Raw genomic sequence first — 1,240 nt, 5'->3', positions numbered from 1 at the left:
TGGCTCACACCTATAATCCCAGCACTTTGGGAGGCTGAGGTGAGAGAATTGCCTGAACCCGTGGGTTTAAGACCAGCCTGGGCAACTTGGCGAGACCTCATCTCTACAATAAATCAAAAAATGAGCCGGGCGTGGTAGCGCGTGCCTGTTGTTCCAGTCACTTGGAAGGCTGCGGCGGAAGGATCACCGGAGCCCAGCAGGTCGAGGCTGCGGTGGCCGGGAGAGGCCATTGCACTCCAGTCTGGGCAACAGAGTGAGACTCCAACTCAAAAAAAAAAAAATTTTTTTTAACTTGGGTTTCATGCTCTCCCACAGAGATTTTACACTCCAGCAATGAGGTTGTGTTGGAACTCAACACGGTCGTTGCTTAACTCTTCATTACACAAAGACAGTCTGAAATGATCTTGGATTTTACTCTGGATTGTTGTAAAAGCAATATGTTCTCAGAGAAGACTAGGAAAATTGTCCTATTAAATTGGAAAACTGAAAAAGAAAATTTAAAAACAGCCTTAAGGCGGACATGGTGGCTCATGCCTGTTATCCCAGTACTTTGGGAGGCAAAGGTGGGAGGATTGCTTGGGAGTTCAAGACCAGCCTGGGCCACATAGCAAAACGAACATATATTGCTTTTACGACGATCCCCGGTGAAATCCAAGATCATTGCAGACTATCTTTGTTTAACGCTTATAATCCCAGCACTTTGGAAGGCCGAAGCGAGAGGATTGCCTGAGCCCAGGGGTTCAAGACCAGCCTGGACAACTTGGCGAGGCCTTGTCTCTACAATAAACCAACAGATTAGCCAGGCATAGTGCCACATGCCTGTAGTTCAAGCTACTTGGGAAGCCGAGATGGGAGGTCAACTGAGCCCAGGAGTTTGAGACTGCAGTGAACCATAATTGGACCACTGCCTTCCAGCCTGGGTGACAGAGTGAGACCCTGACTCAGAAACAAAAACAAAAACAGTCTTCAATTACTGAATTCACTCAATTACTGAATTCAGAATTTTACAGGCGGTTATATTTGATGTCGACTATCTTTTAAGTACCTGTGTGGCCTCACAGCTATCTAGGCAGTGGGGCAGAAGAGCTTCCTGGAGGAAGCGTTCTTTGAAAGGCCAGGCACAGAGAAGAGGGATGAAGGGTGTCCTGGACAATTAAGACAGGATGTATAAAACAGATGGTTGCCAGGCTCGGTGGCTCAGCCTGTAATCCCGCGCCTTTGGGAGGCTGAGGTGAGCGGA

This window comes from Carlito syrichta, unplaced genomic scaffold, assembly GCF_000164805.1.
Source record: "Carlito syrichta isolate Samal-C Ts95f unplaced genomic scaffold, Tarsius_syrichta-2.0.1 Scaffold315593, whole genome shotgun sequence".
Taxonomy (NCBI): Eukaryota; Metazoa; Chordata; class Mammalia; order Primates; family Tarsiidae; genus Carlito; species Carlito syrichta.
The sequence above is the reverse complement of the archived record's forward strand: the minus strand, read 5'-3'. Positions refer to the sequence as shown.